Genomic DNA, 17,780 nt, shown 5'->3' with positions numbered 1-17,780 from the left:
AGACCTGCCATCTTGGTCTGCATTTAAGAAGAATTTTTCGGAAGTGTTTGGCCGTCCTGCAGTTCGCAAACTCCGAGCAGAACAACGCTTGCGTGAGCGCACACAGCATGCCGAAGAGTCATTCACAAGTTACATAGAGGACATCGTTGACCTGTGCAAACGTGTCGACCCAGTAATGTCCGAAGCGGCTAAGATCGGACACATCTTGAAAGGTATCTCCGAGGACGCGTGTCAGATGCTCTGGCTGAAAAATCCTGCCTCCGTCAGTGAAGTGATTAAACTTTGCCAGAGCTACGACGAGCTTCGAAAGCAGCGCGCTTCTACCCGGCGGTCCGGTTTTAGAGACGACACCATTTCTACACTAGCACTGGGTGGTTCTACTTCATCTGAGGACAGCCCTTTGATTCAACAGATAAAAGCCTTCGTTCGCGAAGAGGTCGCCCGCCAGCTATCCCTGGTCCCTCAATTACAAGACACTGGTCGCCTTGTTCCTGACATGGCTCCGTCTTTGGCCCCTACCATACGGCGTGCCGTGCAAGACCATATCGCTGATGTCCTTTCGCCCAGTTCCGTGCTCTCGCCCAGCCCAGTGCTTCCGACCAGCCCCGTGCCACCGCAAGTAACGGCACCACTAACGTACGCCCAAGTTGCGGCCAGGCCGCTAATGCCAACCGCACCTGTTTCCTACCAGGCCGCCCCTTCCAACCATCCTTCACCATCGCCTGGGTCGGCGTTCCATGTCCGTATTCCAAGGGTACGCCAACGCCCTACGAACCCTTGGCGCACCGCAGACAACCGGCCAATTTGCTACTCTTGTGGGCTGCCGGGCCATGTAGCCCGTCTTTGCCGCCAGCGCCTTCCACCTTCTTGCCCTGACCCCTGGAACTACACGTACGACGCCGACCAGCCCTCGCCGAGAACTCAACCCGGTTCCGAGTTCGTTCCTCGGGACAATCAAACGTATACCTCTCGCCGATCATCTTCCCCTCGTCGCCGTTCACCATCACCGCTTCCCCGACGTTCTACCAGCGCTGTTGAGGGAAACTAACAGTCGCAGTTCCCGGGGCAAGAACTGCGCTTGGTTCGAACTCTTCAAGTCCTCCGTCTTCTCCCGCAAACGTAATACAAGTGTTCGTCGGCGGTGTCGCAATACTCGCTCTTGTTGACACGGGCGCTGCCGTATCCGTCATCAGTGAATCTCTTTGCCGTCGTCTTCGCAAGGTGACCACCGCACTACCCGACTTTTCGCTTCGCACCGCTTCATCCCAGCGCATTCATCCCTCAGCAGCGTGCACGGCCCGTGTTCTCATCGAAGACGTCTTATACACCATCGAGTTTATTGTACTGGCTCACTGCTCACACGACATCATCCTGGGCTACGATTTCCTTTCCGCTCATCATGCCGTTATTGACTGCGCCCGCGCGGAAGTTTCCTTTTTACCTCTTTGTGATACCGTCTTGTGTGACGTCCCTACCCGGCCTGCAAAACTCCTCGTCGCCAGTGACACAGACATTCCTCCATTTTCTGCTGCCCTCGTTCCACTCTCCTGTGAAAGCGTTATTAGTTCGACTGTCTTCTTCACACCTTCCGACGCCGCTTCACGCCATCCCTGCCTCCTGCTTCCATTTGCTGTCCTCAAGTTCGAAGATGGCCTTAGTGCAATGTACGTCTCAAATCCATTTTCGTGCCCGTCCGTCCTGCTACGCGGCGAGTGTCTCGGTCGTATTGAAGAACTTGATCCCGAGCTTGTAAATACTCTTCCTGCAACGCCTACTTCATTAGACGTTAATGAGCTCAGCTCTTGCGATACAGCGACCGCTTCTAAACCACCCGATGTTCTTCAACAAGCTATTGACGCAGATCTCCCACCCGCACAACGCGATCAACTCGCTGCTCTTCTACAGAACTTCACTTCTGCCTTCGACCTTCCTCACACTGCTCTGGGTCGCACGTCTGTCGTTACGCACGCAATCGACACTGGTACAAACGCACCTTTACGACAGCGTCCTTATCGCGTGTCGGCCTCTGAGCGCCAAGTCATTGCTGACAACGTGGACGACATGCTTCGCCGAGGCGTCATACAGCCATCTAACAGTCCATGGGCTTCTCCGGTTGTTTTGGTCACCAAGAAAGATGGTTCCATCCGGTTTTGCGTCGATTACCGTAGGCTTAACAAAATCACGCGCAAAGATGTCTATCCTTTGCCGCGAATCGACGACGCCTTGGACTGTTTACAGGGAGCCGAGTATTTCTCCTCTTTGGATTTGCGCTCCGGCTACTGGCAAGTACCGATGGCTGATAATGACCGCTCGAAAACTGCCTTTATAACACCGGATGGATTATACGAGTTCAACGTTATGCCCTTTGGCCTCTGCAATGCCCCGGCTACTTTCGAGCGCCTGATGGACACTGTTCTTCGTGGACTCAAGTGGCAGACCTGTCTTTGTTATCTGGACGACATCGTAGTTTTTTCTGCCGACTTTTCTTCTCACCTTCTCCGCCTAAAGGATGTCCTCACGTGTCTCGCCGGCGCTGGGCTTCAGTTGAATTTGAAGAAGTGCCACTTTGCCGCCCGAAAACTCACAATTTTAGGCCACGTAGTTTCTAAGGACGGCATTCTTCCCGACCCCACCAAACTTCGCGCAGTTGCAGAGTTCCCGAAGCCAACCTCCCTGAAGCAGCTTCGGAGCTTTATCGGCCTCTGCTCCTACTTTCGACGTTTCATCTTGAACTTCGCCTCTATCATCGCTCCTCTGACCCAGCTCCTTGCCGGCAGCTCCGACCTTTCCGCCTGGACTCCAGCCTGCGATAAAGCCTTCGACACTTTACGCCGCCTTTTGGTTTCGCCGCCCATTCTACGCCACTTTGATCCGGCTGCGCCTACGGAGATCCACACTGATGCCAGCGGTATTGGGCTTGGTGCCGTCCTTACCCAACGTAAGCCTGGTTACAACGAGTATGTTGTGGCATACGCCAGCCGAACATTGACAAAGGCAGAATCTAATTATTCAGTCACAGAACGGGAATGTTTGGCCATTATTTGGGCTATCGGAAAATTTCGTCCTTATGTGTATGGTCGACCGTTTTACGTTGTGACCGATCACCACGCTTTGTGCTGGCTTGCCTCTCTGAAAGACCCATCCGGTCGCCTTGCTCGCTGGGCTCTTCGTCTCCAGGAGTTTGACATTCATGTCATTTATCGATCAGGCCTAAAGCATACGGACGCGGATGCTCTTTCCCGCTCGCCATTGCCTAGAGATAATTCGTCTGACCACGTCTGTGCCTACGATTTGTCGACTCTTACAACTATCGACATGGCTACCGAGCAGCGGAATGACCCCTGGATCAATGCACTTTTGGATTTTCTCTCAAGTCCTACTCCCGGTCATTCATCCAAAGCGCTCGTCCGCCAAGCCCACCACTTCTCCATTCGTGACGGTCTTCTCTATCGCCGCAATTATTTGCTTGATGGACGGAAGTGGCTTCTAGTCATCCCGCGTCATCTCCGTGCCGACATTTGTGCTGCGTACCATGGTGACCCACAATGTGCTCACGGTGGCGTATTGAAAACCTACACGCGCCTACGTCTGCGATTTTACTGGCGTGGAATGTACCGCTTCGTAAGACATTTCGTGCGCGCTTGCGAATCTTGTCAACGCCGAAAAACTCCTCAGAAGTCCTCTGTTTCGTTGCAGCCGTTACCCTGCCCTGCTCGTCCGTTTGACCGCGTTGGCATAGATCTCTATGGCCCTCTTCCGACTACTCCTGCTGGAAACCGGTGGATTATTGTGGCAGTAGACCATCTGACTCGCTACACTGAAACATCACCGTTACCCTCTGCCTCTGCAAGAGACGTTGCTTTGTTCATTCTCCACAACTTGATTCTTCGCCACGGGACTCCGAAGGAACTGCTCAGTGACCGCGGACGCGTTTTCTTGTGCGACGCTCTCGAGGCCCTACTGAAAGAATGTCGCATCATTCATCGCACCGCTACTTCTTACCACCCTCAGACGAATGGCCTGACAGAACGCTTCAACCGTACTCTGAGTGACATGCTGGCCATGTACGTCAACGACGCTCATTCCAACTGGGACCACGTTCTTCCCTTCGTAACCTACGCGTACAACACTGCGATACAGACCACCACCGGATTTTCTCCCTTTTTTCTTCTTTACGGGCGCGAGCCAACCTGCACAATGGACGCGCTTTTTCCCTACCGCCCTGATGTTTCTGAATCGACGCCACTCTCGGACGCCGCCCAGTACGCAGAAGAATGCCGTCAGCTCGCTCGTTCGCTTACAAAGGAAAATCAGTGGCAACAAAAACACCATCGTGACACAGGTGAGGCGCCTTCATATGCGCCCAACTCCCTGGTGTGGCTCTGGGTTCCTGCCACAACCGCCGGCCTGTCAAAGAAGCTTCTTGCTCGGTATCACGGTCCATACCGAGTCCTTCAAAAAACATCTCCTGTGAACTACGTAGTTGAGCCGGTTACGCCATCTGCGGACTTGCGTCGCCGTGGACGCGAAATAGTTCATGTGGACCGAATCAAGCCCTACTACGATCCGTCTGTCCTTTCGGCACCATGAGTCGCCAGGATGGCTCCTTCTCTGCCCGGGGGGAAACTGTAGTGTGGTAATCTTCATCGATATAACCACTGACATGCGTCGCGTGCTGCCGCTCTCAAAGACGAAGAAGTTGTTCGCTGCCTTGCTCTTTCGCCACGCCTGACGCTTCGCTGCGAGTCTCCCCTGAGCGGCTGGAATCACCTGGGTTCACCGAATAAACACACCCCTACAATATATATATATATATATATATATATATATATATATATATATAAAAAAGGAAATCTACATTTCCCGCTGCTGTAAATTTGCCTCACTGGATGAGAGAAAGTCTAGAATAATATAGCTTCTCCTACATAATATATTTTTCTTTCTTCATCCGCTCCTTCACTTTTTATGAGGATAATGCAGTGCAGAACGACATAATAGCACATTATTTGAATTCGAATGCAGGTATACAACAAAATGAAGTGCAGATCATTTAGAAATCATCTTCTCTAACCCATAAAACAAAGGCCCCCTGAATTCTGCTGAGCTCTAACGTGTATTTTCGTTCTCCTGTTGTCGAAGGTGGAATGAAACGTCTATATTAGCTGAAAGCGTACAGCGGCAACAATAGGCAATAAAGGCTCACTCGCGCGCGTGCGATGAAAGTGGTGTTGCAGGTTAAGGTATTCAAAGTTCGTTGTCTCGTGAGCAATTATGCTTTGTCTGAATAACAACGAGTGATTGGTGTTAGAGCGATACGGTAATGTAATTTTTCTGTTTTTAAAATATCGTTCCCATCGTTCTCGCTGTGTGTAAACTTGAAGTGTTTTACCAAACAGCGAGAAAAACTGCCGGACAGAAAACGTACAAAAACGTTTATTCCATACGTTTCTGAAGGGCAATAAACCTCTGCTAATCAGCACGTGCGCCAAAGGAAGAGATTATTTTAGCGCACAGGTTCATTTATCTCCGTAGAGTGCGCCTTTTGTGTGCAATTTTCAAGCCGGAAATGACTTGGGATTCGAAATTGGTTCGGTGTCCTCCGACCAAGTCAAGCGCACTGTCAACCTGACCTCTCAATAATTGCCTGTATCTGTTTCTATTTTTCTTCATTGAACATCCTGTTTCGTTTCCGTTACGGCTCGGCTCGGCTGACGTGTCAATTGAATTTCCGGCGTGCTGTGCCTTCCATACTCAAACAGAGTTTCCACTTATTTGTATTTTGGCGGATTGATATGATTTCATGGCAGCTAGTTTTTAACAATAATGTAATTAAAAGCTGTCGACAGTTCATCTCCCCTGTAAACTCATGTCGTCTCCAAATTGCAGGTCCTCCTATATTCTTATTCAGAATACCCGGCAGATCTTCTAGTTTTGGTCAAGACGCAATGTCTGGTTGCATATATACACTGTCACATAAAGTAGCTATAACCTTACACACAATCTAGAAATATTTTCTTCCTAAAGAAACATTTTCAAAACTTGTGGTTCACCTTTGCCACTTTGATATACAGCGAGAAACTCTATGCTTTGCATCTAAAAAGCGGCAGCTTGAAGTTGGTGTACAGATTTCAAAGTTTTTATTTATAAACTAGTTAATGTCATAAGATTCGAGGAGCAAACATATATGAATGTAATATCCTGGCTGCGTTGATTTCCTATAAGCTTGACGTAATCTGCAAGCCTCTTATATGATTGCGGTACGGGCCAAACAACTCGTGACTGCAAGATTCACTAATTACCAGCTTCTACACTCTCCACCTTTAAGTCATGCGTTTTTAAAAACTTCGAACAAGGCATTTCTTTCGATGCCGAATAAACAGAACAAACTTTAGTGTCAAAATCGTCTCCTTCTGAGCGATGAATGCTGGTTCAAACAAAGACCGTTTAAGATTTCAACGTTTTATGAATTTTATTTAGGCGAATATATTTCAGCTAGGCATGCTTCAACTGATAAGATAGTTATGCTGAGCGAACTTTGTATGGAAGAGAAATTTTTTGAAGATGACATTTAGACAAGAAATAGGCTTTGCGAAGTTTGCGAATAACAGCTTCAAGGCGATCCAATTGTGAACTTGTCAAATGCTGAAATTGGGCTTTATAAACAAGGCGTTATTCCACAACTGCCCGCAGCAACTGTCTTGTAAATCGGAGAGAGCACCACCCGTTTTTGTAGCAATGCGTCTGGTCAGACACCGCTCTAACGCCTGTTTTTAGCGCGAGACAGCCTATGAAACTCCAGTTCCTCACTCATGAATCGTTAAACCCAATATTGTTACTGTTGAACTTCCTGAAGTGGGTTCCAGACACATGTACACACACGAATAGGTGTTGCCGCTAGTTTACGGCGCCCCCAGCGCTTGGCGACTGATATGAACGTAGTTTTACTGGTGCAAAGTTCAAACCCAATGAAAGAGGCATATTTAGACGTAATATCTAAAGCTTATTGCAGGACTCCATTCCAGATTGGGGAATGGAGGACTCTTAAGGGTTTGACGGGATAGCGTAAGCTACCATACAACATATGAAGCCCCGCTTCAACCTTGCCGTATGAGTGGGTCTGCGGGGCCTAGGAATATTGTACTTAAATCCAACAGCGTCATCATCATCAGCCGGACTGTAATCATTGCAGAACGAAGGCCTCTCCCATGTTTCTCCGATTAACCTGGTCCTGTGCTAGCTGCATCCACTTGACCCCTCCGCATTTCTTAATTCCTTCCACCAGCCTAATTTTCTGTCGCTTTTGTTACGCTTACCTTCCCTTGAGGTTTCGCTGAGGTTTCGACTGAGTCAAATAATTTATCGTAGTTCATAATGAAATAAAACAGCGCAAGGAACGGGACTCGTAGGCGGCACTTGCACTTCTCGTAGTTGCGAAGAAGAAGATGGACTCCTTCGGCGGACGTTGACGAAGAGGAAGCAGTCTGTGGAATTGTCGCGCAGAGCATCGTGCCGATCTGAATCGCCCCGCTTCCTCGCCGACTTCGACGCCATCCTCGACGTGTAAAATGAACCTTCTCCTACATTTTGTGGAGGTGAGGCTTGATACCCTTGCCTCACGCTGAGGCTTCGAACCCGCGCGCTACCGGCAATTCGCATGGCCGAAGACGAACGCCCATCAACCGCCCCCATGACCCCGCCGGTCATCTGCTCTGGCTCCTTACGCCAGCGATACCCTGCGCTCTTCAGTACGACTGCGACACCGACTGTGACGACTGGCATGCGTCATACGAGTGAGGGAGTTCGTACAATAAGTGGGACGATGCCACACAGTTAACAAACGTCATCTTTTATTTGACGCCAACCTGTGATATCGTAACCACTAAGCCGATATCACAAATTGGGACTCGTTCAAGGCGAACCTTGCCACCGTGTTTGGTCGTCCTGCTGTACGCAAGCTGCGCGCAAAACAACGCCTGCAGGATCGATCACAGCGGCTCGGCGAGACATTTACTAGTTACATTGAAGATGTGCTCCAACCTGGGCAGATGTCCGAGCCTCAAAAGATATAACACATCCTGAAGGGCATTGAATATATGACGCCTTTCAGATGTTGAACTACCGGGATTTGACTACTTTTTCTCATGTTGTCAACCTTTGAGAGATACGATGAGTTGCGCAAGCAGCGCATCCTCCCTCGACAGCCTTCCGCGCCTGCGGAGTCACTTTTTGCCCTCTCCGCTACGTCTGAGACCTCCTCGCTGCTGCAGCAACTCAAAGACTTCAACCGGGAAGAAGTTGCTCGACAAATATCTCTGCTGCCCACAAACTTCGAGCTGTGTCGCAATTTGGCGCCCCTTCAACAAGGTATATAGCCGACCACGTGGCGGGCACCCTTCCATCTGTTCCTCTGCCAGCGCCCATGCCTTAGGCCTTGCCGGCTGTGGAGCCCTTCGCATACGCCGACGTCCCTGTCACTACACCAATGACATGCGCCACCGCTTCTGTCGCAGAACGGACGTACGCTTCCATTGCTGCCCGACCAATGCCACCTAGCTACCCTTTGGTGTACGCTACGCCTCCAGGGCTTGCTCAGGAATTCGCTCACACTCCACAGCCATTAGTTCCACCTCGTCCTCAGATCTGCAATCCTTGGCGAACGAGTGATAACCGTCTCATCTGTTACTCCTGTGAATTTGCTGGCCATATTGCCAGGTACTGCCGAAATCGCGCTGCCGATGATTTTCTGCCGCACCTAATGTCAGCTTCCTGGCAGCAGCCCCGAAATTCTTCAAGTTCTGTCGCAAATCACTGTGCCACCTATTCTTCTCGCCGCTCAACTTCGCCGCTGCTCCCTATCTTCTCTGCGACGGCGTCCCAATCTTGCTCAATAGGGAAACTGAATGCCGCAGCTCCTGAGGCGAGAACTGCGCAACGAGCGAACTGTCAAGAGAGAGAGAGAGAGAAAACTTTATTTCAAAAAGAGAAAGAAAAGAAAAAAAAAGGGGGGGGGGCAGTGAGTGGAGTCTTCATTAAGCGAACTGTCAAAGGCCTCACGAATCTCCGGCAAATATTCTTGAAGTTTGTGTTGAGGGGGTAATAGTACTGGCTCTAATCGACATCGGCGCTGCTGTTTCTGCCATGGCTGCAAGTATTTGCCGTTCATTGCGAAAAGGGACGACACCTATTTCAGGAGGGTCATTATGCACGGCAAGTGCCCAGCCTGTACAGCCTATAGCAATGTGCACAGCTAGAGTCATTATTCAAGAAGTTGTATACGCAATAGAGTTCGTCGTATTGCCTTCTTGCTCTCATGATCTTATCTTGTGTTGGTATTTTCTGTGGCGCCACAATCCGGTGATCAACTGTGCTTAAGCTGAACTGGAGATTTTTGCGCAAGACGAACCGTCGTGGGACGTTCCTTTTCCCAAAGTCGTCGTTGCCGAAGATACTGATCTCCCTGCGTGGTCTTTCGTTCTTGTGCCCAGCGCGTGTGCTTTTTCCCGCAGTACCGATGTACTTTTCACCCCATTGTCGACCTTTCTAAACCGCAAAATTCTTCTGCCTTATGCCGTACTTACTATATCTACTGGCCTCACCAGGCTCTGGATTTCTAATCCGTTCTCATTTCCCGTATCCCTGCGCCGCGGTGAATGTTTCGGCACCATCCAGCTCATTAATTCTATTCTCACCGGTGACGCCACACCCGCTTCGCTTTCCGCTGACTTGGCTGCACTCACACCGCCTCTTCTTGCGCTGCACTAGTATTTGTCGACGGTTTCCTCCGCTTCATCCATACCAGTCTTCCTGGGCCTGATCGCTCTGAACTTCTCGCATTGCTTCATTGGTTCCGTTCTTTATTTGGCTCTCACCAGCCTGCTTTGAGCCACACATCAACCGTTGCTCACCACATTGACACCGGTTCCAATGCTCCTTTGCGTCAGCGCCCTTATCGAGTGTCTGCCACCGAGCGCTGAGTGATTGAAGCCCAAGTAAACACTATGCTTCAGAATGCAGTGATTGAGCCTTCTAACAGTCCCTGGTCCTTCCCTGTTGTCGTGGTGTGGAAGAAAGACGGTTATATTCGCTTCTGCGTTGACTACCGCCGCCTAAGCAAAATCACGAGAAAAAACGTCTACCCCATTCCGCGTATAGATGGTGCGTTGGACTGCTTGCAAGGTGCTGAACTCTTTTCTTCACTCGATTTACGATCCGGTTACTGGCAGGTGCCCATGGCTGTGGAAGATCGCCCTAAAACTGCATTTATTACCTACGATGGCCTCCTTAAATTTACCGTCATTCCTTTCGGTCTCTGCAATGGCCCTGCTATATTCGAGCGTATGATACTACGAGGCCCGAAGTGGAAGACAAGCCTCTGTTATCTTGACGACATTGGGCTGTTCTCGCCTGACTTTGCGACTCACTTCTCTCGCCTGAAGCAGGTCTTGACAAGTCTTGCGAACAGCGCTCTACAGCTCAACTTGAAGTGTCGTTTCACTGCTCGTGAGCTGACCATTTTAGACCACGTTGTATCCAAGGAGGGTATACAGCCTGATTCCGCCAAAAGAGTTTCTGAAGTCTACTACAATAAAAAAACTAAGGAGTTCTTTGGGCCTGTGCTCATACTTCCGGCTTTTTATACGGAACTTTACTTCTATTGTCGCCCCGCTGACTGAGCTATTTAGCAATAACTCATATATTTGGCTGTAGTCACCAGCATGCGACGACGCCTACAAAACCTTGCGCCGCCTCCTAACAGCCCCGCCCATTCTGCGCAATTTTGACCCTCAGGCGCCTACCGAAGTGTGGCGTCTCGGCCTTGGCGCTGTGCTTGGCCAGAGCCCCTCTGGCTTCGGTGAATACGCCTACGCCAGCCGTACTCTCAAGAAAGCCGAAGCGAGCTACTCTGTAACGGAAAAGGAGTGCTTGGCAATTGTATGGGCGCTCACAAAGTTTCGTCCTTACCTTTATGGCCGTTCTATTCATGTATTCACGGACCATCATACCCTATGCTAGCTTTCACCGCTTAAGAACCCCTCCTGTCGCTTCGCACGATGGGCTCTTCATCTGCAAGAATACAATATCTGCGTTATTTACCGATCTGGCCGCACACATAAAGACGCTGACGCTTTGTCTCGCTCGCCGCTCCCAGTTGACCTTGCGGGCCTCTCCTTCTTGGACTCCGCGGAGTCTTCGATCGACGTCAGTGACAGGCCCGCCGTAAAACGAAAGGATTCATGGATCGCATCTCTTCTTGACTACCCTTCCAACAGTTCAGCGATTGCCCCTTCACGCGCCCTTCGCCGTAAAGCTTCCCACTATGAGATTCGGGATCAGCTCCTTTGCCTGCGCAACTACACATTAAGTGGACGGAAATGGCTCCTCATGGTTCCGCGCTATCTACGGACATAAATATGTACAGCTTTTAACGCCGATCCGCGGTGCGGTCACGCCGGAGTTTTTTAGACGTACACTCGAATCCATCTGCGCTACTCTTCGCGTGGTATGTACAACTCGGTTCTTAGGTACGTTCGATCGTGCTTGACTGGCCAACGCCGCAAGCCTGCCTCTCACTGTTCGGTTGGGGAGTTACAGGCTCGCACATGCCCGCTTAGACCCTTCGACCGCATTGGAATTTACCTTAATGGCCCCCTTCCGTACACAGCTCATGGTAATCGCTGGGTCATTGTCGCCGTCGACCATCTGACGCGATATGCCGAAACCGCCGCGCTCCCAGCTGCAACAGCCCGACATGTTGCCGGTTTCTCATTGAAGAGCTTCAGTTTTCGTCACGGTGCTCCTCGTGAATTGTTCAGCGACAGAGGCCGTGTTTTCTTATCTGAGGTTGTTCAAGCCCATCTCGCTCAGTGCAAAATCATTCAATGGACTTGCACCGCCTACCACCCGCAAACAAACGGCCTAACTGAACGATTTAATCGCACTCTTAGTGACATGCTTGCGAAGTACGTCGGATTGAACCACACGAACTGGGACATTGTCCTTCCTTATATCACCCACGCGTACAACACTGCTACGCAATCCAGCACGTGTTTCTGTCCGTTATTTTTGCTTTACGGTCGGCATCCATCTGCTCCTCTAACAACCTGCCTTACAACTCTGACCCTTCAGAATGACTACAGTGACCGAAGCTACACAGTATGCCGAAGAATGCCGCCAGATTGCCCGGACGTTCACGACCGACTCTCAGTGGCACCAAAAATACCCCACGCCACCGATCAAAATAATACACCACATTTCGCCCCGGCTCACTCGTGTGGCTTTGTGTTCCATCCGGCAGCCCCGGCCTCTTAACAAAACCTTCTCATCTTCCTCCTCCTCCTCCTGATCTTCAAGTATCATGGGCCCTACCGTGTCCTGGAGCGCACTTCACCAGTGAATTATGTGGTTGAGTCGTTCTCCATTCAAATTAAAATCACGCTTTCGGTACTGGAGATAATAAAACTATATTTATCCAAGTAAAAGGGCACTGGCGACTAAAACCGCTTCGCACATACTATGACGGCCAGTTTAAATTATGGAACGCGTGAAAACTTTTAGAAGCAAATCGCGTGCTCCGTTAGCTTTTGTCCGCAAGGGTACATGAGCCGCGCCTTAAGTTCTACGACCCCATTATATTTTCGTCCCTAAAGTCTCTAGGATGGCTCCTTTTTCTCCGGGGGGCATTGTGAAGAATAAGATGGACCCTTCGCTGGACGTTGATGAAAAGGAAGCAGTCTGTGGAATTGTCGCGCAGAGCATCGTGCCGATATGAATCGCCCCGCTTCCTCGCCGACCTCGACACCGCCCTCGGCGTGTAGAATAAACCTTCTTATACAGAGTCAATAAATGCTATGTGTAAGAGTTAGGTAAACTCCCAGGACTTCACTATCACCTGTTTTAAAGTGTGGATAAGATCGATTGCAGAACACCCTGACCGAAATCCTGCTTGATCTTTTGGTTGATTGAAGTCTGAGGTTATCCTGATCCTATTACCGCTTACCTCGGTAAATGGTTTGCACGTAACTGATAGCAAGTCGATTGGTCAGTTATTTTCAAGTCCTTAGCGTCGACTTCCTTATGATTTAAGATAATATTGGCGTTCTTCCATGATTCCGGTACTTTTGGAATCATCAGCCATTGCGTGTATACGGGGATCAGTTTTTCTAGCATGATATCCGCTTCTGTCCTTCAACAAACCTGTAGCTACCTGATCCTCCTAGCTGCTTTCGTCCTTTTCGTATCTTCTAAGGCATTCTTAACCTCGTCCTTTTTTACTGGCGGAACGTCTGGTTGCTCTTCCTTACAGCCAATTTCAAACTAGTCCTGACTACTATGGCTACTGTAGAGGTCCGTATAGTACTCTTCCGCTACCTTGATTATCTTGTCCCTGTTAGTAATGGGACTGCCGTCTTGTGCATCAGTGCATACATCTGATTTTTGCCTATGCCTCTTTACCACTTTCAGGCTACAATGATTCTTTAGAGCATGGTTTATTTCCCCATATTATACTGCCTTATCTCGACCGCCTTCAGCTTATTGATTAATTTTGATATCTATGACAGTTCTATCTGGTCTGTTGGGATGGAGGCTTTCAACTTTAGCGTTTCTTAATAAAGTCTTTCGTCTCCTTAGACAGCTTACCATTATCCTCGCTAACAATTTTAGCACCTACTTCTACCGCGCGCTCAGTAATAATACCTCTGAAATTATTGCTCATTGTTTCTATTCTAAGGTCGGTTTCCTGTTAGCACTGAGTACCTATTCTGCGCCGAGATATATCGAACAGCACTGGAAGGTTTTCTCTTATTGAACTTTCCCATCTCAAATGATCAACTATAGTTGGAAACTCCCTCAAACTTTGTGGTTAGGATGTGGTCTCGTTTCGTCGGATAAGCCACCGAAGTATCAGTGCTTGGCCATGTCAGCTGCCAGGTACCACCTGCTAGGACAGCGCCGTCAGCAACAACGCCGACGCCGTATTTCCTGAGTAACGAGGCCTTTCAGGCTACCACGTTAAAGATAGTGCTATCCATATTGCCATCGCTTGTGGCGGTACCCTGAAAAGCAAAAGCGAACATGGTTGGTTCTTCGGCACAGCTGTGCTGCGTCGCCGGTGCAGCTATTGAGGCAAACATTAAACTTTTTGCACTTGTTATCCGGATGTCCCATATGCTCTCAAGCTTCATGCACTCGCATCTGCAATCACGGTGAGCAATGAAAAATATAATTACAAAGCTCTGTGTTATTTTTTGTGCGCCTGTACATCTGCATCCGGTCACTGTGCCCGTTCGAGCAGTGTTCTGCAGCAGCGTCTGTTTGACGGGAACTTAAAGCACCAGCTGCTGCGCAGCAAGGGCTCGTGTGGCTTTAATTTCTTATTTTATTTCGCTGCTGCAGTAGGAAGAAGTGAAGTAGGGCATTAAAATCGCAACTTCAGCTCATTAGCCATTGTCGGTGCCTGCGAACGGTACGTTGATTCTTTCCTTCATTCTTTGAATGTTTTCCACGCGATATTTGGAGGCGCACAACACTTGTGCTCCCTTTGCCTCTTTCTTGAGATCTGAGTTTCGTGAGATATTTTGTGACTTAAGCAAGTGAAAAAAAAAAGTCTTTAAAATTATTTAGAAGCGCATGTAGAGTTTGGCATACAATCCTTTTCGCTATCAATGCGCAGCACTGTTTATAAACATGTAAAATACCATAATAGTAAGTTTCGCACTGTTTCATATCGCCTGAGTACGAATTGTTAGCTAACGTCAAATGCTTATTGAAAGTGATACAAATACGACTTACGTCCTTCTTTTCTACGTGCTTTGATATAGTGCTCGTGTGAAGAAGCCACCTACCACCGGTCCCTGTTGAGACGCTTATGCCAGGTGTCCAAGCTAACATTAGCCAAGGGTTAAAAAATAAAACATTTGAGATAGGCCAGAAAATTCGCTTGTATATATCTGCCAGCCATTTGGCGCATCACAGGCAATTTTTCGTTTGCAATTCTCTACTCAGTAATTACGATAATTTTTTTTATTTAAATATATCCTCTAGAAAATAAACGTAATTTGCAATGTTGAGGAGCTCCTCCTAAAACCTCCATTCCATTTCATTCCGATAAAGAAAGCTTCACATGCATCGTTTTTCAAAGCACCAAGGAAAGCCAGCGAAATACAAATAATATCACGTGACTAACAGATTCGTGCGCCGCGATTGTGGCGCCCTCAATCTTACTTTGAGTGAACGAAATCAGCTGCGGCCGTGACTGGACAGCCCAGTCCCAGCGGTAGGCTATGTTGGTTGGCGATGGTGGCAGCCAACACGGTGAGCCGTCACCATCGAGATTCTAGCAAGGACTTTCCATCACTTCTCTCCCATAAGCGAACGTCACGACAAGCGGATGAATGATAATGGATCAGCCACTGAATTTGCGCGTATAGGATTGGGTAAAAGGGCGAGATGACGCCATGTGACTCGACTCAGATTCGTGCTCGCACATTCATTTGCTGGTATGTTATCGCAATCCGCCTGTTGTGACGTAGGATACTTGGGTGAGCAGGCCTCGTCAAGATCTCGGTGGTGGCAGGTGAGCTCGCTGCGACTTGCACCGCCACGTTCGCCGACTGCCTGAGGCGAAGAAACCGTCGCAGACATATCGACCTGCCGCTGCAACGAGGTCGCGGGGCCAAGGCGGCAGCTCATTTCGTTCACAGAAGCCCAGTTTAAATGCAGCCCAATAATGGCGCGCCAATGCGTCAATCACGTAATATGTTTTTACATCGATGGCTATTTTTTGGGCTTGAAAAAACAATACAGGTGAGGCTTTCTTTAGCGAAAATAAATGAAACGGGAGTTTCAAAATGTGTTCTCCAAATTTGCTAATCCATTTATTTTTTAATGGCGATAGTTAGTAAATTAGAAAAATTATCCTAATTACTGATCAGTTGATTGGACAAAAAAATTCTGCAGTGCGTCAGGTGGGTGGGAGCCCTATAAAAGTGGCGTCTCTGGCCTACCCCAAATGTTTCATTTTTTAACACTTGGCTAACGTTATCTTGGACACGTATGCTTCCTTCTCGTGAAACGATGGGCTTATAGTGCACACGACGCAAAAGGCGTCGCCTTATATGTGTTAGTTATCAGCTGATGATCTCACGACCGAATATTGGCGCCTGCCACAGTTTTTCTTTTTGTAGGGACCAAATACTCCGCCATAAATCTCAGGCAATCTGGGGTATTACTCTATTTGATTTTCTGTATTGTCCGAGTGCTGTCTAAATGAATCGTGCTCAATATTTTACTCTTCGGATACAAAAACTAATAAGTTACTTTGGTATTATTCTCATAAAAACATGTCCTTCGAATCCAACGACCGCCTTTAAACGACTAAAATTGCAGGCCTCTATTTCTCGTTGTCTCTGCAGCAAAACAGCTTTGGCTGATTTCTGATTATCTTAGAGTAAAGGTTTTGGCCGCCAAGTAGAGCACGAATAAAGAACCGTTACTACAAGCTTCAGGTTTTGTTTAGGGCGGCATTATCATGTACTGCCGCTGCAACCGTTATACTTATCCCACATTTAGTGCAGACAAACTCCAAGAAGGCCCAAGAGTTTGAGCTGAGGCATGGAAGAGGAAAAAAATCAGACGCCGAGTTTCAGCATTGCATCGCCCTGACATTTGCAGTCAAATGAAGATCACCAAAACAATCCTCGAAAGCGGAGCTTAAGACACAAATTCGCAATGTAAGCAAAGTTTCACAGATGTTTCGCTCGAGGAACCAATTAACTGAAGCGGATACTGAAGCGGGGTGCTCTGTCACAAAGACTGCGAAACAGAGCTCAGTTTTTCGGTTTATCGCCGACTACAACTGGCACAGCTCGTGTACGTCCTCCAAAATGGACGTCCTCTAAAAGAAGACAGAAATATGTTTAAATATCCTTTAAGTGCATGGCTACATCATAACACCTAGTCCGAAACGGCTTTAAATTATTTCCACGTGAACACTGCATGGAGCGCACATTTATAAATGTATATTTCTACTCGCGCGGGGCAGTGTACTCGACAGCTCATATTCTCTAAGCCTAATAGTCAGGAATGCCAGGATGTGAGAAAACAAGCAGAAAAAAAAAGATCAAGCTGAGCCTATTGTTGTTATCATCAGCTAAGCTGCAAAGAGTGCCTAGTTTCAGGGTCGAACCTGGAGCATCAATACCAACTAGAGCACGTCTCAGAACAAAGGTAGAATATGGTAAGGGTGAATTGCGACCTATGCTTACTCCCCGCAGCACTATCTCCCCAAAGTAGCTTTGCGACCAGTTGAGCCCGAACGTGTTATTGCACATAAGGACATTTTAGCTCGTATTTTTGTTTCCCTTTTTGTACGGAGTATTCATTTTAGTAAGTCCCTCAGCAATATTCACGAGAATACGACAGAGCCGGGTCGGAAGGAGGTAAATAATATAAAAAGACCCCAAGGGGGGGGGGGGGGGCATGGCAGAAGACCGGTGGAACAGAATCCCTTTGCCGTTGTCAGTATACACAGTATGGATCAGGGTGCCACCAGTCGACTTCTCAAGCTGGAAAAATGACTTCATCTTTAAGACCCGGTAATATACGCAAACAACAGCGGCTCTATTAGTTCTTGGCAATGCCAATGAAGGTCAACTATGTACTGTGACCATGTTTCATGGACATTTGATACCATAGTTTCGCGTTGCCACGAATGTTACATGTACAGGAAGTATTTTTTAGAGATTTATTTTCCTGCAAATTTGGTCTCTTTTGTACACAGT

The sequence above is a fragment of the Amblyomma maculatum genome, chromosome 3, assembly GCF_055883805.1.
Source record: "Amblyomma maculatum isolate TAMU_Amacu chromosome 3, ASM5588380v1, whole genome shotgun sequence".
NCBI lineage: Eukaryota > Metazoa > Arthropoda > Arachnida > Ixodida > Ixodidae > Amblyomma > Amblyomma maculatum.
Note: the sequence above shows the minus strand (reverse complement) of the source record.